General features: G+C 35.3%; 1 pseudogene; it reads right to left on the bottom strand.

The window, feature by feature from the left end:
• LOC100797442 (alpha/beta hydrolase domain-containing protein 17C-like) overlaps positions 1-10,558 on the bottom strand; it is a 35,286-nt pseudogene extending 24,728 nt beyond the window's left edge.
• Between the last annotated feature and the right edge of the window lie 12,972 nt (positions 10,559-23,530).

The following is a 23,530-nucleotide window of genomic DNA, read 5'->3' as shown; positions in this document are numbered from 1 at the left end:
GTGGTGTTGCGGAAACACATCCTCATTTTTCATGGCCAACTATGACCCCTTCACAGCAACATGATGCCCCAATGGCAACACCTAACGCCCCATTAGCTCCGCAATGGAATGTACCCGGAGCAATACCTGATATGGGTGACTTATTAGGTGTTGATTTGCAGCACGAGTCTGTTGAGGCTGAGCAAGTAGAAGCGGGGAGACATCGCGGCAGAAGAAATCCTGATCGTCAAGTGCAAAGATGGGATCGACCATGTGGCACATCCTCACGACATCACAGACACCATAATGAATGATTTTGATGTCTCTGTTTAAATTTGTTGTTGAATGTATGACATTTGATTTTGACAGTTAATCTATCGTATCTCATTTATTAAGCCTTACTAATGGATACAGTTTATGTTGCGCATCAAACTATAATAATAAATAAAGTTTAAAAATAAAACTAACGTAGACAAACGAAAAATAAGTAATTTTAGTAACTTAAGACGAACACCAATGCCATATGTGCAGATAGTTCACATTGACTAAGTCCATAGTTCATCATTGTAGATAGTTCTCCTTTAGTATCAATTTGAATACCCTTAACTATAGCATTGGACTCCCCACTTTCACTCATCCTGGGTTTACGGGTTAGGGGTTACGGTTTAGGGTTTGGGGTTTACGGTTTAGGGTTTATGGTATAGGGTTTGGGGTTTAGGATTTACGGTTTAGGGTTTGGGGTTTGTGGTTTAGGGTTTGGGTTTTAGGGTTTAGGGTTTAGGGTTGGGGTTTGGGGCTTGGGTTTGGGTTTTGGGGTTTATGGTTTGGGGTTTAGGGTTTAGGGCTTAGGGTTTATGGGTTTGGTTTTATGGGATATTTTTTATGTGTTAGGGTTAGGGTTTAGGGTAAGGGTATACTACGTAGGGTTTAGGGTTTAGGGATTTGGTTTTATGGGATATTTTTTATGTGTTAGTGTTAGGGTTTAGGGTAAGGGTATACTACATAGTGTTTAGGGTTATGGGTTTACCACGTAGGGTTTAAGAGACTGCTACATTCCAAAATAAGTAATTTTAAAAAAATAACTAAGTTACAAAAACCAAAATAATTAATGTTTCTAACTAACGATTTCATTGAACCCCACAAAGTGAATACATTGAAGACAACTTAAACCAATACAAGTCACTCATCTTACATACATAAATCAATTATATGAATTTCTTCCACATTCAGATTGCATTGGACATCGGCGCCTATTGTGCCCTTCTGCTCCACATCTACTACATTTTTGTCGGTGGTCAGATTGTTCGAGCAAATCCATCTCATTTCTTATCCTTGTTGATTTTGGCCGACCTTTCGCACGAATTGTACTTGGGTCAGGGATAAGTGTCCATGGATCATCAGAAGGAGGAATTGCTGCTTCATTCCCAAGAGGCCACCACTGTGCGGAGTATGTTTTTAAGATGTGCTCATTTGTGTAAACAACATCTATATATTGGTAGTAGTTCATGCTCACGTAACCACAAGCTGCAATAATGTGTGAACATGGATAGTGAAGTGCAGAATACCTTCCGCATTAATAATAATGGCCATTCAAGTTAACTACCCACTTTTGTCCGTCACGTTGCGTTATAGGATTGAAGGTCTCTTCTACTTCAAACCTTGTCGAGTGGATATCATACACGCGAACGATGTGCAAACAAGCTTGTTCTTGATTTTGTCTAAGTTCTTTAACAATCTTAGAACAATATACTTGTCCTTCATTTAACTGTCTTTGGGCTTGGCGGCCACGATCAACAAAGTACTTTCGACACTGACTATATGTTGATTTGACCAACGCTGTTATGGGTATGTTGCGACAATCCTTCAATACCTTATTTATACATTCTGAGAGGTTCGTTGTCATGTGGCCATATCGACGTCCTTTTGTATCATAAGTCATGCTCCATTTTTCCTTTGAAATGCGATCAATCCATGTTGCTATGGCTGGACTTAATTGACAGAATTTTTCTAAATTTTGATCAAAAATATGCTTGCAAGGAGTGTAGCCTGCATGAAATTAGTTAGCAACAACAATTTTAAGTATACATGAAACTTAAATTAACGTGACCATGATAAATAAAATCTTACCCAATTTCTTCAACATTTGTTTTTGTTTGACATTATTGAATTTACGATTGAAATTGCTTGCTATGTGTCGCACGCAGTAAACATGATAACCGTGGGGAGGTTGTCAACCAAGTGCTTTGTTAGCCACAATAGACTTTATACTCGCGTGACTATCAGATATGAGACAAATACCAGTTTTATCTGTGACGTGTTAACGTAAGTGTGCCAAAAACCATGACCACGCTGTTAACGTCTCACCTTCGACCACGGCGAATGCTAGAGGAAAGACACCACCGTTTCCATCTTGTGATGTGGCCATTAAGAGGGTCCCTCGGTATTTTCCATACAAATGTGTGCCGTCAACTTGTATGATTGGCTTACAAAACTTGAAAGTCTCCTTACATTGGCCAAAAGTCAAAAACACTCTATGAAACTGACGGTGTTCGCGACTAACCGTGTTCCCAACAATAAAATCTTCATGTAGTATTTGAAAATATGATCCAGGAGAATGATTTTGCATGTGTGTTAGCCACGACGAAAGTTTTGCATATGACTCTTCCCAATCGCCATATTCAAGTGCAATGACTTTTTGCTTCGCCAACCAAGCTTTTTTGTACGACACCTTGTAGGAAAATTCACTGTTAATCCTCTCTTGAATCAATGAAACTTTTATTGATGGATCTTCTCTGATCATGCCTGTTAATAGAATAACAAAATTAAAATTACAATTAACACAAAAGTAGCATAATATGAAAATAAAATACGTACCTACTACACAAGTGGCAATTAAATCTGAATCAAGCTTCTCGTGATCTTGTGTCATGGTCATTTTGAGACATGTGTGTGGTCCACCCCATTGTGTGACTTTCCATGAATCAATTTTTTTAGATAAAATTGCTCTCATATAGAATAGGCAAGGACACTCTACGCTTTTATTCAAGCAACAAACAATATACTTGTTCAATTTGCTTTCAACAACTTTGAAAGTTTGATGCACCTTCATAGCATATTGTTTCAGTGCATTTTTTATTGCATCTTTAGTATCAAAATCCATGCCAACATATAATTCTTGTCCAACATTAAAAGTTGATGGCATCTCCAAACCACAAATGTCTTCCTCATCAGGATGACTCCAGTTGATATTGTTATAATGCAAAGCATCATTCCAAAATGGATTTTCAATTAGTTGTACACCTAATAGTTAATATTTTTTTCAAATCATGCTTATTTAACATTAAATACAATTGACATCAAATGATAAATGTATTCACCTATTTTTTTATATAATAAATTATACCTTCTGTTGGGTGAACAATTCTTACTGGTTGAATCATGTCAGTGACTTCATTGTCAGTATCAGATATACCGTCAACACTATCATCTTCGTCTAAAGACTCTTCAACGTATGAGTTAGACACAAGATAATCATCATCATCATCATCATCTTCATCACCATGTAAGTTGCTCACATTTGTTGGCGGTTGCGCCTCATTATTAGATAAATTATTTCTGCATGATGTAAGAGAATTTGCAAAATGAAACATAGAACCACCAACCACATCCTTTTCTATGTACAATTCCAAAACTGAAATTTGATTTTGTTGTTGAAAACATTCGAGCATGGTTTCAACATCTTCGTCATCACAAATTTGCAAAGCAACATATTTTCTAGAAACTAAAAATCTATAACTGTTAACAGAAATAATTTCATTATTTTGTAACTTTACCTTATCTCCAATTTTTTTTTCAAAGCATTGAAACTAATTCCACGTTTAATCTGAATCGATTTTTTACTGCCTTCAAAGATTACACCATCAGTCTCTTCATATACCCTTCCATTGAAATACAAGATTGTTATAACCGAATTCATCATATACCTACAAAAACAATATAATAAATAATTAATCATAACAATAATAAATTTAAATTAAATTAATCTAATAACAAAAGATGTCTTTAGTGAAACTTCAAATTAAAACTTTATTTTAACAAAAAATTAATTACTTCAAATAAATATCATGTCAGAAATTTAAAAAACTTGCACACTTTTAAAGTACAAATTTTGAAGGCACATCAAACCATTAACAACGTTGCTATTATAATTAATTATTTTTAAAAATAATAACTTCAAAATAAACAAATCTAATTAAAAAAATACTACACTCATACTTCAGATTATAAATTTATTGTAACTAAAAATTAATTATATCATGCACAAACTTAAAAAATTTGTACGCTTTGAAACTACAAATTTTAAAGGCAGAATATGAAACTTTCAAAATATAAAACTTTCAAACTACACATTTTAGTTGCTATTATAAATAATTAATGTTAAAATTAATAACATCAAACTAAAAAAATTTATACAAAAAAATACTCAAAACTCAAATTTTATTTCAAACTTCAAATAAATAAAATAAAACAATGACAGAAAAATAAATAAATAAAATTAATGTCAGTTGAAACTCAAAATAATTACTTTAAATAAATAAAAACAATACTAGAGAAGAAAAATATTACTTATTGATTCAGAGACGAACTTTAAAAATACAAACACTTAACACTTAATACTCATAAATTTTCAAGCTAAAGCTTTCTCAGAAAATTTTTAAACTGAAACCCTGAATACTCAACACTCAATACTCACAAATTTTTAAACCGAAAACGCATCTATATATACACACCTATATCGCTAATACCATTGGCGGATATAAGCTTATCTCGCAAGAAGTGTTGGCGAGACCTTCCTGTTCACCTGCTACTCTGAAGCATGCTAGCCTGCCTCCTGCCACCATAGTCTGCATGCTGTCTCGTCAAAGCACGCACCTAAAGCCAAGTCGCCAGTGAGAGTGGCGAGAACTGGCCACACCAAACTCACCAGCTCCACTAGCGGTATCTACACTGAAATCGCCAGCTCCACTGGCGGTATCAATCCATGTGTCAACAGCTTGCGTATTTCGTCATTCATGTTGTCGATACACTTGCATGGCTACGTAAAAAACAAACCCAGCTTGGAAATAGTTTAAGAAGAGACCTATATTGGGAATAAGTTTGTAAAAGTAACCCAGTTAGGTCAAAATGCCCCCCGCCCCCCTAAAAAAAAAGCAAAAAAGAAGTATCCTACAATCTACATCAACAAACCACACATTCACAAACAATTCTAAATTGATCACGATTAGAAAAACCAGAACTTGCTGAAATGCCCTCAGAAAAAAAGAAGAAGCAGAACATAGACTCTGAGGAAAAGAAAAAAATGGAAGGGGGGGAGGGGAGGAGGACGAAACTGCAAGAAAACATAGAACCCACCCCATGAGGTTAACGCGGAGGTGGATGCTGAGTTGGATGAAGAGCTCGTACATCTGGCCAAGATCAGCTGCGTTGCCGTGGGAGTAGAGCACGGTTGACGTTGCCATCGGGTGCCGAACACGTTCTTGCGGTGCGGGAACAACGTCAGGAGCAGCAGCCCAGTCATGTTGTCGGTGACAACCTTGTACGACGGCGGGTTCGGTGGGAAGAACGCGAACTTTGCCGCCATCGAAGATGTCACCCCTCCCTTAATAATTCACATGCCACGCTCTTGTTGAAATGAATGAATTGGCTTATTAGATCTTCTTCTTGACTTAGTATTTTTTTTTTCCAGGAGATGATAGGGAGGAAAAGCGAAAGGCCGGATGCTGATAGTGAAAGAGAGTTGCTTTGTGTCTCTACTGTGTGGTGCTTCAAATTTGATTAGTTAATTGAGAGAGAGAGGATGCTTCCTTTTACTACTACTGGTTGGACTTGGACCAGTGAACAAGACATATGGATCTCACATCACAACATTGTCATGTAAAAATATACATATACTGATCTAAACATGCAAATCAATTTAAATGGCATATTCAGATCAAACAGTGGAAATTAAAAATATTACGAGCGTACCTCCAACCATTGCAAATTGAACGCGAAGCGGCACACACACGAACCTGAAAGACAGTTTTGTTCTTCCAGACCCTTACTCACTCTGAATAGATGATGTATTTTTTTTTTCTGAATAGAGAAGTAGGTTTGGTGATACAAAACTGAGAGCACCCCATCCTATTTATAGAGTCTGTCCATCACAGAGCTCAACTTGTTATCAGAACGTGAGATAGAAAGTTATCAGTACGTGAGATAAAGGATGGGTACGTGATTTGTGACTAAAGGTGGTGGCAAATATATTTGCAAAGATATGGGTTGAATGTGGATAGAAAATGGACCAGATTCAGAAATAACTAAATTTTCCAAAATAATAAAATATAAAAAGAACGTGCAACATGAACGTAACGTGCAACGTGAACGTAACGTGCACTTCCAACATTCTCCCACTTGGTCCATTTAACCCAACATCAATCGTAACAAGAAACATAATATATGAGTCATGGCGATAGGTCCTCTGATGATGAGTAGTATCTTCCATGTACCACAATATATCAAGTCTCTCAACACAAGCTCTCAACTTAATGAATAAACCATATGTTTATTCTATATCTAAACCGAATGATTTTTCTCGAAATAAATAAATATGTGCACAAAACCATATGAGAAAATATCTAACTGAATAAGAGTTTCATTGAAAATAAAAAATGTACGTACAATGAAATTACATCATGGAACCAAGTCCCATTCGTACTACATGATCCTTAAAATTCTTTGGTGGCATGCCTTTAGTTAAAGAATCAGCAATCATCAACTCAGTGTTGACGTGTTCAATGACCACTTTCTTTTCTTTAACACGTTCTCTTATGGCTAAATACTTGATGTCGATGTGCTTACTTTGACTTCCACTTTTGTTTTTTTTAGCCATAAACATTGCAGCAAAGTTGTCACAATACAACTTTAATGGCCTAGAAATAGAGTCCACAACTCTAAGGCCAGACATGAAACTCTTCAACCATACACCATGCGAGGTAGCCTCAAAACAAGAAACGAACTCAGCCTCCATAGTGGAAGTAGCAGTCAAGGTTTGTTTGGCACTTCTCCAAGATATAGCTCCACTGGCTAACATAAAAATATATCCAGATGTTGATCTTCGTGAATCAACGTAACCAGCAAAGTCTGAGTCGGAGTAGCCAATCACTTCCAGACAATCAGTTTGTCTGTACATAAGCATGTAATCCTTTGTTCCTTGAAGATATCTCATCACTTTCTTTGCAGCTTTCCAGTGGTCAATACCTGGATTACTTTGATATCTTCCCAAGACTCCAACAGCGAACGCAATGTCAGGTCTAGTGCAAACCTGAGCATACATAAGGCTTCCAACTGCTGAAGCATATGGAATATTTTTAATGTGTTCCCGCTCAAAATCATTTTTGGGGCATTGACTCAAAGCAAGTTTGTCACCCTTCACAATGGGAGCTACACTTGGTGAACAATCTTTCATATTAAATCTCTCTAAAACTTTGTTAATATAGGTTTCTTGAGACAAGCCTAAAATGCCTCAAGATCTTTCTCTATGGATCTTTATGCCTATGACATAAGATGCCTCTCCCATATCCTTCATATCAAAGTTCTTTGAGAGAAATTGTTTCACCTTATATAGCATACCCTTATCATTAGTCGCAAGCAGAATATCATCTACGTATAATACAAGGAAACAAATCTTACTCCCACTGACTTTCTGGTATATACAGTGATCCATGACATTCTCTTCAAAGCTAAATGAATAAATGACCTCATGAAATTTTAAATGCCATTGGCGGGAGGCTTGTTTCAATCCATAGATGGACTTATTAAGCTTGCAGACTAAGTGCTCACCAACACTAGATAAGAATCCCTCAGTTTGTTTCATGTAAACCTCTTCTTCTAGATCACCATTCAGGAACGCCATTTTTTCATCCATTTGATGCAGCTCAAGATCAAAATGAGCTACTAATGCCAAAATTACTCGAAGAGAGTCTTTCTTAGATACAGGGGAAAAGGTCTCTCTGTAATCGATTCCTTCTCTTTGAGTGAATCCTTTAGCAACAAGTCTTGCCTTATGTCTCTCAATGTTGCCTTCTGAGTCTTTCTTTGTTTAGAAGACCCATCTACATCCGATGGCGTTTACACCAACAGGCAACTCAACGAGATCTCAAACTTGGTTAGATGCCATAGAATCCATCTCATCCCTCATAGCATTATACGATAAATTTGATTCCTTAGAACTCATGGCTTGTGAAAACGTCTCAGGATCATTTTCGGCTCTAATGTTGTAGTCTGATTCTTGTAGGTACACTACATAATCACTAGGAATTGCTGTCTTTTTTACTCTAGTAGATCATCTTAATGTTGTTTGGTCATCTTGCTGAGGAACTTGTTCAACTGGTTCTTCACCAGTTTGTTCAATATCATCATGTTGTTCCTCATAAACAACTTGATCTACATGATCACTTTCAACAGCTTGTGGAACTTCAATCACTGGTTGTCTAACACCCATTTTAACTTGAGGGGTGGGAATGACTACCAACCTATTACTTGTCCCAGAAGGTTCAGCTTCATAGTGATCCCTTTCAGAAGAAATGTTCTGAAATTGATCACTCCCACTGATCAAATCATTTTCAAGAAACTTTGCATTCCTTGATTCCACAATCCTAGTGATGTGGGATGGACAATAGAACCTATACCCTTTAGACCTTTCAGCTTATCCAATGAAATACCCAGTAATAGTCTTAGGGTCTAGTTTCTTCTCTTGTGGATTATAAATTCTTACTTCAGACGGGCATCCCCAAACGCGTATATGTCGCAAACTTGGTTTCCAACCCTTGAATAACTCAAAAGGTGTCTTTGAGATAGCCTTGGTTGGAACTCGGTTTGATATATACGCAGTCGTCTTAAGAGCATCAATCCATAAAAATTGAGGAAGCTTTACATTACTCCTCATGCTTCTCACCATGTCTAATAAGGTTCGATTTCTTCGTTCTGCGACACCATTCTGATCCGGAGAACCAGGCATAGTGTATTGGGCAACAATCCCATGTTCTTGAAGAAATTCCACAAATGAACCTGGTGCTTGTCCATCCTCTGTGTATCTACCATAATACTCCCCACCTCTATCTGATCTCACGATCTTAATTTGTTTTCCACATTGTTTCTCAACTTCAGCCTCAAAAACTTTAAAGGCATCTAAAGCTTCATTCTTAGAATGAAGTAAGTAGAGATACATATATCGTGAATAATCATCTATAAAGGTTATGAAGTATTTCGGACTATTTGCATCTATGTCTGGACAACATATGTCTGTATGTATGATTTCTAATAAATTAGAACTCCTCTTTGCACCCTTTTTAGACTTGTTAGTTTGCTTACCCTTAATGCAATCTACACAAGTCTCAAAATCAGCGAAATCCAAAGTACTAAGTACTCCTTCATTTACTAATCGCTTGATTCTCTCAATAGAGATATGTCCTAATCTCCGGTGCCACAACATAAAGAATTCTTCATTCATAATACATCGTTTTAACCCAATAGAAACGTGCATAGAAGTAGCGTCGTTTTTCAATTCAATCGAATAAAGACCATCAACCAATTGACCACAACCAATAATTTCATATTTATTTAGTAAATTAAAACCAAAGTCTGTAAAATTAAAATAAAATCCCAAAGGTGCAAGTTTAGAAACAAAAATTAAGTTTTTACAGAAACTAGGAACATATAAAACTTTCTCCAAATGTAATTTAAAGCCACTACTTAAAACTAAGACGCACGTTCCAATGGCCTCTACATGCAAGCTCATCCTACTCCCTGAGTAGATGCACTACTCACTTCCCACTGGCTTCCTTAGGCTTTCCATACCCTGCAAGGTATTAGAAACATGGATTGTAGAACCAGAGTCAATCCACCATGTATTATGATTCACATTAATCATATTAGATTCATAACAAACGAAAGTGAATGGTGTACCTTTCTTCTCAAACCAACTTTTAAATTTAGGGTAGTCCTTCTTCATGTGTCCTTTCTTTTTACAGAAGAAACACTTTGACTCCTTTTTAATTGTTGGTTGAGTCGGAATCCTTCCTTTATTGGTGCCTACAAACTTCTTCCTATCCTTTCCAGAAGTAGAAGTAGTCAAATTTACCTTCTCACCCTCTTCCATTATCAATCTCTCCTCTTCTTGAACACACATGGTCATCAATTCATTAATAGACCATTTATCCTTATGTGTGTTGTAGGAGATTTTGAAGGGTGTATATTGTTGAGGTAGGGTGCACAAAATGAAATGTACCAGGAAGGATTCAGACATGGTAACTTCTAGGGTTTTCAACTGAGCCACTATGTCCCTTAAGCACATGATATGTTCACGCACACCCCTCGTTCCAGTAAGCTTAATGGAAGAGAATTGCATAATGAGTGTGCTAGCAAGCGACTTCTCAGAGGTCGTAAACTGTTCATCAATGTCTTTCAACAGATCTCTGACCTTATCATGCTGGTCAACTGAACCCCGGATACTAGCGGATATGTTGGTTTTTATGAACATAATGGATAGACGATTAGATCTCTCCCACTTTTCATAAAGGTCAACAACATCAGGTTCGCTAGTTTCAGTAATAGTCGGTGGCTCATCCTTCCTTATAGCATAGTCAATATCCATCCAGCCCAAATGAAGGAGAACTCTTTCCTTCCAAACCTTATAATTATCACCTTTCAAAATGGGAAGGTCACAAGAAATATTCATAGATTGTGAAACTGCAAACAAACACACATGTCTCAATATATGAATCTAGTGACACAAAACTTGCCTGTGGGCTAAAGTCCTACTCAATTAGATTCATCATGCAACTTTATGATAAAACTATTAAATCATGTTCTTTTCCGTAATTCCTGTGGGTAAATTAAGAAATATAATTTAATATTTTATCCTAATTAATCATACAAATATAACAAAATTCTTGTGGGTAGATTTCATCAAATTACATATGATTAATCACAATTAATATTTCTAATGTGATTATAAATTTAGCATATAATTTTACTCAATTAAAGATGTTGTGGCTATTCTCTAATTTAATAAAATTATATTAATCACTTAACATTCAAAAATAATATTTTTTTTTGCATAAACATACTTAATAATACAAATATGCTCAATATTGAATCACAAAAATTACAAGTATACCATTCAACATGTAATAAACTTTAAAGGATTAAATCCAATGCATACCCATATTTAATATAATATTGCATGTTCAGCATAACTTAGAGACACACAATTTTAAACAGTTTGTGCATAAATGATTTATCCTTCAAAAGTTATAAATACACATGAACTGCACCTATTAAACAATTAAATTGCAGTAGCTTAGTGACAAAGGGAGTCCTTTCATGCTGTAGGGCAAGGGTTCAAGGCAAGTGCAATGCGTTTTCGTTTCATTTGGTATGTTTCTTTTCCGCTGCATAATTTGGTCTGTTTTCTGTTTGTTAATCCGTAACCACCCATCAACCGTATGGTAACGAGAGAATACCACATTTAAAATTTGTGTACAATTAAGAAAATAGATATACAAACCACCAAGGCGTGAATTAACTGATATAGTGTTTATTTTAGTTTAATCAATAGTGTTTATATATATATATAACCAAGTTTTACATAATACAGTCATGTGAAAATTCAACATGATCTTAGAAGCCATGCTTGGTATGTAATTTTTATCCTGTCTCTTTATTTCTTTCTGTTATCTTATTGATAAATTGTGTACAAGTTGTTGAACGTTACGGAAGAAATTATAAAGTTGCAACAAAATATAAATACAAATATGCGCATATTCAAATGTCCTGTTCTCCGAAAATGTGCATACGTTTTTTCAAAGAAGGAATTCAAGTGAATTGTGAATTTTTAAACAATAAGACGGTTGGCGTAGCAATATGGTAATAGGAATGGAAAAGAAAAGAGTGTTTCAATAGATCGTTTTAAACCATGTGCGAAATTGTTATTGCGTTTTTTTTTTGTGTGTGTGTGTATCGGGTGGATTATTTGTGATTTTATTTAATGTCTTTTCTAAAAAATCTACTAATTCAAATATTTCTATACCCTATACTATAGACATAGATTTAAATCAGAGGGGCGTCAATTTTGCCATAATTATAAAGCACTTTTAATAATATATATTCAAATTAGTTTGACAGTTTCCCTACAAAAAAATTAGTTTTAACATGTTAATTGGCAGAGGTTTGATCTATAAATAAAACTCATTATCCAAATACCATAGAGACTGTTTATTTTTCTTTTTTGAGATAAAATAGCATAGAGACTGTTAATTATCTACATTAGGTATTTTTTTATCATTCAGAATAACTATATTTGGTATATGCCTACGCTTTAATGTTATTATATATCTTAATATCTAGTCTTTTCCATAAAACAGTTTAATCGACCCCAAAAATATTGGAAACTAGAAACAGCTATTATTTGCTACGAGCCAACGATTATATTGAAGGTAAATTCTACATTTTGAAACCAAAATGGTACAAACAATAATTTTTTTTCGTGACAAGGAAGGGAAATGGTATCCACGCAGACAAATCATATATATGGTTTTATTGAGTTCTCATTAATGCACGAGACTAAAGTTAACGAGTACCACAAATAGCAATGGTCTAGAATTCTAGACCACAATTGGTTAGATATCAATAAAACGTCCCTGTTGGTTTAATGAGATTTAACGGCTTATTTCCTGAGGGGAAAAGGAAAGAGAGAAAAAAGAGAGCTTATTTTGAATATATATACTAATTGTTTAAGCTTTTACAGCTTATCAAAATAAATTCTTAAAAAGATTATTAGTTAAACAAAAAAGTTCCCAACACGCACTTAAAGGAGAGATTTTTCTGAATTAACTAATCAGCTTTTTCTTTCTTTTCTTGTTTGGAGCAACTTGTAGACTTAGCAACAGATTAATAGTGATAACTGATAAGAAAAATTAACCAAAATAAAAAAAAGACAGCTGGAATTGTGAAACCGAGGACAACTTTTACAGCCTACACACAAACAATTACCACTATCATCGCGTTGTTGGCCTTGCCATAGAGTAGAGACTTCCCAAACATATCTTCACATTGGACAAAAAACCTTGGATAAGTAATAAACCAAAGAAAAATTTTAAGAACATATTCGTTATTATTAATTAAAAATTATTAAAAATCACAAAATATTACAGATTTCATTTTTGATTCAATAAATCTCATTTATAATTTTATAATTTTTAATAAACTTTAACAATTAATAACTTTTTTTTAAAAAAATATTATTAACACTCCTCCTTATCACATTTCCCCAAATCTTGACCAGCAAACCATGATGATGTCATGCAAGGTGCGTTAACCAAAAATGGTGATCATTCAAATCACAAGTTAACAAGAGAGCATCATTATCGACAGCTGAGGAAGCAACATGTTTGTGGAGCAACTCCCATTGTATGTGCGTACGAGCAATTGCTAGGGAGACAAAAATTGCTTCCTGAAGCAACATTGCTACCCAGAATAAATTTAATTTTAAAAAATTATTATTATAACGTTATTTTTTTGTATTTTAAAATTAAAGTATCCAGTACTAGTCATTAATATATTTTTAGCCGTTAAAATTTTTGCAATATAAATAGAATGCAATGTAATATTTTTTTACATAACCAAAACTTCTAAAATTTGAATCATTTCATTCTAAAATATTCACAACTTCTACTTTGATTTGTTTTCGTGAATAGATCTAGACCAAAGTGCTATAACTTAGAAATTGCATTAGAAATAACTATTGTGAGTTGCTATAACTTAGATGCTACACATAAGCAATTGCATTAGAGGGGAAAAGTTGTTTTAGAAGTCGTACCATTATCTTTTGTCTTTGTTAGCATGAGTTTATGACAAATGGGTAGTGAAAAGAAGTCATATTAAGTTGTTAACTAAATACCATATAATGGTGTATGGTTTGAGTTTGAAAAAGAACATTGTATGTCCTTTTATCGCGGCAATCAACTGAAGTAATTACATTTCCAAGTGCTTCTTTAAGGAGGGCTGAGGGCACAATCACAATCATAATTTGGAAAAAGGAATGCAACAAATTAGTTTAGTGATCCATGGCATGGCAACGTCCACATCTCAAGCTCAATTTCACGTGGAGTTGCCACCCCCATCAACCCTGACAAAAAAGCATTTTAGTGCAAATCGTACTAGCAAGCAACATAAACATAGGCACGAGAACATCAACATGGAAAAGCAAAAATTGCTATGAACCAAAAAAATAAAGGGAAAATCCCAATGTTTCACTTCAGGTCTAGGATCCACATAGTTGTGAATAAAGGTTGGGAATAATTTATATGCATACACAACACATAGGGTCGTTTGGCAAAAAATTACACATATCAGTTTCCTAAAGGACAAAAATCTCCTTAGATGGACCCCTCGCCCCGTTCCCCAACAACCTGTATGAGTGTGGTAAATAATCAAGCCAATCACCCGTGGTCCCAAAACTCCGGCAAAGCTTGGAATCAAGATTAGAAGACAAACAACAATCTTGCAGGTAGAAAAGGGCCATATAACAACTTATTTTAGTCAGAGAATAATAACTAGGATTGAAGCCTAGGATGGGATCAAGGGATGTTTGGTTTGTCGTGGGGTCCTGTAAATGTGGCAAATTAAGAGAAAGTTGGGCTGGGATGCACTCATGTTATGGAGGGGAGGTTATGAAAGGAATAAAGCAGCAACAATGGACTCAGCAATCTAATAATACTCTAACAGAAATGCTAGAGGCAGATACAAGGGAGACAAACACAAACCAGAGGCTCAGAAGGAAAATCATCAAACCTTAGCATTTGAGGGATTTCATATAACTAATTACACAAGAAGTGCTGAGCTAGCAAAGCTTAATTGGCCAAAGGAGCATACGCTATCTGCCATTTATGCTTTTTTTGTTATTTGCCAAATTTTGTTAGTGTTGTTTGTTAGAATTTGCTAGAATTGGATAACAACTTTTAGTATTTGGTACTTATATATATACAAATGAGTCATGTAATAAAAATCAAGCAGAAAATTAATACAAGTTTATTCTCTCACCCTTTTTCTTTGGAGGATCCTAGGCCTCAAATGCTAGGAAACTACTGAGCTGTTTTTTAGTTCATAACAACTCAACGTAGCTCTCTATCTTCTAGTTGGCCTGATGGGATCATGAGATGAGACATGTCTCGTGTCAAAAGCATTTCTGTTCTAGATTTCTAATATGTCTGCCATGAGTTAACTACAAAAAAATAGCGTTTTTCCAACGGCAAAAATCTGTCGGTAACACTATAAATCCTTCGCTAATAGGATGTTTCCAACGGACAAAAATCTGTCGAAAAAATGGTCGTAGGAAATAAAAACCGATGATTTTTTGTCCGTCGGAAACAACCCGTGGAAAAGTTTTGACGGAATTTTTCCGTCGAAAATTTTAGACTGATATTTTCTATCTAAAATTTCCCATGGATGATTTCCGATAGAAATTCTATCGGAAATTTCCCATGGCTCATTTCAAACGGATCTTTTTGGTCACAAATTTCCCACAGATTTTTTTGGTCGCAAATTTCCCACCGATTTTTTGTGTTCCTAAGTGATTGAAACCAAGATGTTCTTTTTGTCATTGTCCTGCCAAAAAACATCATCGTTCTTGAATTATTATATATGGTACATGTTGTGCCAAGATCAGATTTTACTTCACAAAAGAATGTGTTTCTTGTATGAACAAGAATAAGCAAAATGTAAAAAAATGAACAAAAACTGCACTGGACTCAGCAGCCACTTTTATTCAATATCTACAGTTTTTCTCTGGTTACAGAATCTCTCATGATCTAGGCTATGCAAGAAGAAGAAATAGAAGCACTATTTCAAGCCTTACTAACCCAACCAACTTAAAACTAACTAATTGTTACATGTTATAACAGAATAACAGAAAACAGAAAAAAAAACACTAAGTTGGTAAAGTCAAAGAGAACTAACTAATGGTTGTTAATGAACCAACATACAACAATTCTCCACCTTGGTTCAATAACAAAACATTAACAAAAAACCAGTGGCTACTGCAGAAACAGGATTTAATCACCCTTCAGTTGAATTAAGTCCAAACAATGGAAAAACTTGCTACTTGGAAGAGCATTTGTGATCATATTAGAAGGATAGTGATCAGTGGAAATCTTCTTGACTATAACTGATCCTTGACCAATAACTTCTCTGACAAAATGCAACTTAATATCAATGTGCTTTGTCCTCTCATGATGCACATAATTTCTGGATAAATCAATGGCACTTTGGCTGTCACAGTGTACTGTGATCACTTCATTTTGTATTTTCAACTCCTTTGCAATGCCTTCAAGCCACAAAGATTCTTTCATAGCTTCTATAAGAGCAATATATTCAGCTTCAATGGTTGATAAAGCCACTACCGTTTGAATGCTAGCTTTCCAACTAATTGCAGTGCCAAAAGCAGTGAACACAAATCCTGTGAGGGATTTCCTTGAATCTAAACAACCAGCATAATTAGAATCTACAAAACCTTCAATAGCAACTGTTCTTCTGCTATTCCTAGCTCCACCATAAACCAGAACTCTTCCAAGTGATCCTCTGATATATCTGAGTATCCATTTCAGGGCCTGCCAATGTGCTTTGCCTGGATTTGCCATGAACCTACTTACTAAGCTCACTGCATGAGCTATGTCAGGGCGAGTACATACCATAGCATACATCAGTGACCCTACAACATTAGCATACAGAATACCTTCCATGTAAATTATATCATCATGTGTCTTAGGTGCTTGACTTGTACTAAGCTTAAACTGTTGTGACATAGGAGTAGTTACAGGTTTAGAATTTGACATTCCAAACCTTTTGAGAACTTTTCTGAGATATAATTCCTGGGACAGATACGACAATTTCCTTTTTCTGACCCGTTTGATTTCTATTCCCAATATTCTCCTGGCTGCTCCCAAATCCTTCATTTTAAATTCCCAGCTCAGCTCAGATTTCAATTTTTTCAACCTCACTCTTGCTGTTACTTGCTATCAAAATATCATCAACATATAACAACAATATCACAAACTCAGCTTTAGAAGGAAATTTGAAGTAAACACAGTTATCATAGTGACTTCTATGAAACTGTATGTGAGCCATAAATTCATCAAATCTCCTGTTCCACTGCCTAGGGGATTGCTTTAGACCATACAAGGATTTGTTTAATTTGCAAACATAATCCTCTTTACCTTTGACTTCAAACCCCTCGGGTTGTTTCATCAATATCACCTCATCAAGTTTCCCATACAAAAATGTTGTCTTCACATCCATTTGTTCTAACACAAGATCAAATTCTGCCACCATAGCCATAAGAATTCTGATTGACCTGTGTTTCACTACAGGAGAGAAAACTTCATTGAAATCAATTCCCTCCTTTTGAGTGAATCCTCGAGCAACAAGTCTAGCTTTAAATCTATCTGGTTCAACTCCTTGGATGCCTTCCTTTTTCTTGAAGATCCATTTGCAGCTGACCACTCTAGAACCAGGTGTTTTTTTAATCAATTCCCATGTATGGTTGTCACGGAGAGACTTAATCTCTTCATTCGTGGCACTTAGCCATTTTTCTTTCTCCTAAGACAGCTTTAACAGTTTTTGGATCTTCCTCCAAAACTTCACTGGCAGCTACCAGAGCAAATGCTATTAGATCAACATATCCATACCTCTTAGGTTTTTTGATTTCCCTTCTGATTCTATCTCGAGCCAGCACATAGTTAGCTTCTTCTTGTTCCTCTTCTTTAGATTTTTCTTCATCAAGAGGCCAATTAACAACTTGTGTTTCAACATGTTTATCCTCAGTCTCCACCTCAAAATTTAATTTTTCAGAATCAGTTTCCTTACTCTGATCAGTCCTGGACTGAACCATGTTGGGCTTGGTCTTGTAGGCCATCTCAGCTTCATTGAAGACAACATCACGACTCACTAAACACCTATTAAAACCAACCTCCAAACACCACAACTTATACCCTTTCATTCCTTCAGGATATCCTAGAAAAATGCACTTGACAGCTCTAGGTTCCAATTTGTCTTGCTTGATGTGAGCATAGGCAACACAGCCAAATACCTTTAGCTTTTTTAGACTCGGTGGATGGCTAGACCAAATCTCCCCAGGGGTTTTGAAATTCAGAGCTGTTGAAGGACACTTGTTGATGAGATATACAACAGTCATTGCTGCTTCAGCCCAAAAAATCTTGGGTAATCCTGCACTCTACAACATTCATCTCACTCTCTCCAAAATGGTCCTGTTGAATCTTTCAGCTAAACCATTTTGTTGAGGGGTGCCCGCAACTGTCATGTGCCTTGCAATGCCATTCTCTTTACAGAAATCATTGAAAGGTTCAGAACAGAACTCAAGACCATTATCAGTACAGAGCCTCTTGATCTTTCTGCCTGTTTGGTTTTCCACAAGTGTTTTCCAGCTTTTGAAGTTATCAAAAGCCTCATCTTTTGTTTTCTGAATGTAGATCCACAACTTCCTTGAGTAGTCATCCACAATGCTCAAGAAATACCTTGCTCCAGAATGAGAGGGAGTCTTGGTTGGACCCCAAAGATCAGCATGAACATAATCAAGGGTACCTTTTGTTCTCTACTGTCCAGCATTGAATTTGGCTCTGCAGGCTTTGCCATAGACACAATGTTCACAAAACTTTAATTTTTCCATTCTGTCCCCACATAGCAGCTCCTGTTTTGCCAATTCAATCAACCCCTTCTCACTTACATGGCCCAACCTCATGTGCCATAACTCAATTTTTGATAAAACTTTTCCGGTTGCAGTGGCTGCAGAGCCAATTACAACTTCACCATCTACAGAATAGAGGCCATTCTCCATAATTCCCCTCATGACAACCATGGAGTCTTTAACTACATTCAGTATTCCTTTTTCACACTTGAACACATACCCTCTTTTATCAAATTCACCAAGAGAGATTAAATTTCTCTTCAACTCAGGTACATATCTGACCTCTGTGAGAATTCTTTTAGCCCCATCATGAAACTTGAACCTTATAGACCCAATTCCTTCAATTTTGCAAGGCTTGTTATCTCCAAGGAGTACTAACCCATCTGCTTGATCAAAAAATTGTTCAAACCATGATCTGTTTGGTGTCATATGCCATGAACACCCTGAATCCATTATCCATTTAGTTTCTGGATTCTTTTCAGACACCATCAGTGCCTCTGCAGGTTCATAGCCATCATCTTGAACAATTGCAGCATTTCCTGAGTCCTTCTTCCTATTGTTACTGCCACCATTTTTCTGCCTTTCAAGACAAACTTTCCTTGTATGACCCTCCTTTTTACAGTGATAACATCTGATTTTGAAGATGTTTCCTTCACCATTCTTATGATTTTCTGGCTGTTGCTTCTTCTTATCAAATTTACTATCTTTCTTGAAGGTCTTGCCTCTTGCTGTCAGCCCTTCACCACTTGTAGAGGACTTCTTTTCCTTTCTTTCATTCAATTCCTTTGAATTCAGAGCAGCCTTCACTTCATCAAGAGAAACAAAATCTCTTCCAAACAATAAAGTCTCTTTGAAATGAGAGTAACTCTTAGGCAAAGAGCACAACAATAACAAAGCTTGATCCTCATCATCAATAGTGACATCGATATTTTCAAGATCTAGAATCAGTTTATTAAACAAATCCAATTGTTCTCCTACTGATCTATCTTCATGCATTTTAAATGAATACAAAGACTACTTTGGGTAAAGACGATTAACTAAAGATTTGGTCATGTACAAACTTTCAAGTATTGGCCAAACCCCAGCAGCAGTTGTTTCCTTAGAGACTTGCCTCAGCACCTTGTCTCCAAGACTGAGGATAATTGCACTGTGTGCCTTCTGCAGTAGTGCTTTCTTATCCCATCAGCCATAATCTTTTCAAGTTTGGCTTCTCCATCAAGTGCTTCCACCAGGCCCTGTTGAACAAGAAGAGCTCTCATCTTCAATCGCCATAGCCCAAAATCATTTTGCCCTGTGAATTTTTTAACTTCATACTTGGCTGAGCCCATTTCTTGAATCGAACTCAAAATCGCTCCACGTTCTCTGCACCAATTTGTTGTGCTAAGATCAGATTTTACTTCACAAAAGAATGAGTTTCTTGTATGAACAAGAATAAGCAAAATGCAAAAAAATGAACAAAAGCTGCACTGAACTCAACAGCCACTTTTATTCAATATTTGCAGTTTTTCTCTGGTTATAAAATCTCTCATGATCTAGGCTATGCAAGAAGAAGAAATAGAAGCACTATTTCTATTTCAAGCCTAACTAACCCAACCAACTTAAAACTAACTAACTGCTACATGCTATAACAGAATAACAAAAAACAGAAAAAAAAACACTAAGTTGATAAAGTCAAAGAGAACTAACTAATAGTTGTTAATGAACCAACATACAACAGTACATAATCGAAGAACACTTAATAAACAGAAAACTCAGACAAGAATGAGATAAGACAGATTTAAAAAAAGTCAAGAGTCTATAACTTTGTGCCCTTGATTATCTAGCTACCATTTAACATTGAGATAATATTTTTTAATAGTATATGACATCATGTATGTGAAGTGTGAAGATGTCTAATTTCCATCTTTCTATTTAATACTAACAAATAATTTTTTTTATTAAAAATATAAAATAACTAATTAATAATTTTATACTTATTCTATAACTTTGTGCCTTAACTATCTACCAGTACCTAATAACACAGGTACAGATCATATTAGCACACAAGGTTCTTTGGATCATATTAGTTATTTCTCTTGCCACTTTGTTTTAGAAAATATAATTCATAAATTCAAGAAGTAGGTCAAGTTACGTTAAATAAGATTTCACTTTAACAATTTTTAGTTTCAAAATAAGTGTTATATTAATTTACATAAACTAAAAAAAATAATAAATAGATAAAAAGAATAATAATTTTAAAAAATTAACCTTAATAAATCATAAGAAAAAATGAAATTAATATTAATATTAGATGAAAAAATTTAAATTTATATTAATAAGTTAATATTGCACTTATTTTAAAATAATTTTTGTTTTCAAATACGATATTTATTTTGGAACGCCTGAAATAAGTTGTAACTTCACATCTTCACCTAGATTTTTAGAGTTAAATAGATGTTAATTCTTTAAATGAGGTAAATATAATCTCTTTTGTAAGTATTTTTTGAATTATGAAACTTTTCCTAAGTTGGATTAGAATTTCATTCTCTCCTCCAAAATTTTATTGTTCCAAAAATAAAAGAATATAAAACTAAGATTTAGTTATGGCCTAGGAGGACAAAGAATGAAGTTGTAAATTCTAAAATTCTTATTCTATTATTCTACCATTTTACAGCTCAAACATGCTTGATGCTTTTTCTCAAGGCTTCTTGAAGGCAAATTGTCAATAAGGAAGCCACGTGTGCACAATTTGAGGAAGATACTAATTTCCCTAAGTTATTAAATTTGAGAGTGACACCACGCCTCATAAAATAGCCAACTTGGAAAAGGAAAAGTGCAACATTTCCAATTCCTCTAATCCTATCCTCATCAACACAAAAATAAATGAAACACTATACATTATAAAATCAAATGTCAATAATACTATAAAGGGGCGAATGTGTATTGTTTTATTCTTTTATACATCTAAATTAATTTTTATTTTGTTATTTATTTAGCATCTTATCAATAGGGAAAAAAAAACCATTCATCTTCCATAACTCCCCTCGAGGCCTGCCAAAACTTTGCCTGCCAACCATTCATCTTCCAGAATTAGAGTAATAATGCCTACCAACCATTCATCTTCCCTAATTTTTTTTTACAAGTTTCTTGTTTCTCTTTTCTATCCCAAAACCTTACTTGCCAACCTTGCACCAGCACCACAACCAACCAAAGCACCAGCACCATCATCAACCAAAGCACCAGAAACCACTTGTGAGCCAAACCACCCAAGACAGACCAAAGCACTAGCACCATCACCAACCAAACCATCATCAACCACTCGAGACCCAAACCACCACCACCAACCAAACCGCCACCATCACCAACCAAACTGCCACCAACCACTACGACCTAAACCACCATCACTAACCAAGCAATCAACACCAAGCATGAGCTCTCATGTTTGACTTCAACCAACAAATCACACACTATTGACTAAACACGACATAAAATCATCCAAGCGCGCAACGTTTTGAAAGCAACAATGTCAACAATAGAGAGGGAGTGAGAGTGCTATGGGCTTACCTGTTGGCGGCATGGGCAGATAGTGAAGGCACAATGGAGGCACGACGGTTGTGGCCACAAGACTGAGGCACATAGAGGAATATCGCAAAGTGAAAAAATAGAGGGCTAGGGTTTGGGTCTTTTAATTGGGGATAATGGATCTGATTCCTTCGATAAAATCGGTTGGAATTCAAAACTTTCTGACAGAATTTAATCCTATTTTTCGACGGAATTTTATCCATAGGAGTTAGTTCATCAGAAATGTCTTTTTTTTTTAGTTTACTTTTACATTTTGGTATGGCTAAGGCTATTGAATTTTAGTGTTTACAAGTTATGGTGCATTTAGATTAGATTGATAGCATGTTTGGGGTGGCCATCAGGTGAACCAAAATCAATTATCAAATCAGGTGCATGTGATGTTTAGAAAAACCATGGTGACATTGTGGTTTTTAAGAAACCATCATAATTTGAAAGAGTATCCAAACATGTCATGTATTTTTTTAGAATCAATTCCAATTCCACATTGAAAGTCAAAGTAATAATTTGCTTCCACTTTTTTCAATTTTTCGCCATGATTTTGGGATCAGAATTAATTAGTTATCCAAACACTATGAATCCCCAGAGGAAGAGAAGAAGTCATCTCTATGATTCATTAGCCATTTTAAAGGTAGTAGTATCGGGCCGGGAGCGAGTGTTCTTCATAATAACATTTATCAAAGTGCTCCAAATAAAAAGAATTGGAGGCACCATAAACATAAGTATTTTATGATCATGTTTTATTTTTCCCCCTAGCAATAATGCACAAAAAATTAAGCTGAATTACACATGGGAAAAAGTAAGCATAAAACTCCCAATGTCTCAACAATTTTAATTGGAGATGCACTCGAATATTTTAGGGACTTGATAAGTAGCATAGTGAAGATAAGCCCCAAGAAAATTCTAATTGACTTGGTCAATCCCTGGAGAAGTTGTCCCCTTTATCAAGAACTAGGGTGCCCCAGCTGCTGAAACCTGCACATATACTGACAAAGGCTTAATAGAGTCACATTCTCAAATGAAGCATTTGAATTATTTTCTCCGGCATATAATGACACATACAAATGAAGAAACCTTCTAGATCTATTAAAGATGACTATATAGTAAAGGAAAACACAAGTACAACAAACTAGACAATGAAAATACTTAAAATCTCCAGTAGCATCTTAGGACAGCAATAGAAAAAATGTGTAG

Source organism: Glycine max, chromosome 19 (genome assembly GCF_000004515.6).
Source record: "Glycine max cultivar Williams 82 chromosome 19, Glycine_max_v4.0, whole genome shotgun sequence".
In the NCBI taxonomy this organism is placed as follows: domain Eukaryota; kingdom Viridiplantae; phylum Streptophyta; class Magnoliopsida; order Fabales; family Fabaceae; genus Glycine; species Glycine max.
This window is presented reverse-complemented; position numbering and strand designations above follow the sequence as displayed.